Here is a 265-nt window from a genome sequence, read left to right on the forward strand (position 1 = left end):
TGCATCTCCATCTCTCCTGTGAGGCTTTGTTTCCTAGGACCAACCTAGGTACGCTCAAACCTACCCATCGCTCGCTCCCCCTCTTCTGGGCACAGATGGCCCCATTCCAGGACCTCTGTAACTCATGCCCCCCTGCAAAAAAAAAAAAAAAAAAAAATTTGAGCTTTATTATCCACATTTGAGCTTTATTACAAAGAGGCCTTCTGATTCATCCTTTCATCCTGGATGAGACAGTAAATGCTATATAACAGAATATAAAGCAGTA

This window comes from Enhydra lutris, unplaced genomic scaffold (assembly GCF_002288905.1).
Source record: "Enhydra lutris kenyoni isolate GAN:26980312 unplaced genomic scaffold, ASM228890v2 scaffoldscaffold10, whole genome shotgun sequence".
Lineage (NCBI taxonomy): Eukaryota > Metazoa > Chordata > Mammalia > Carnivora > Mustelidae > Enhydra > Enhydra lutris.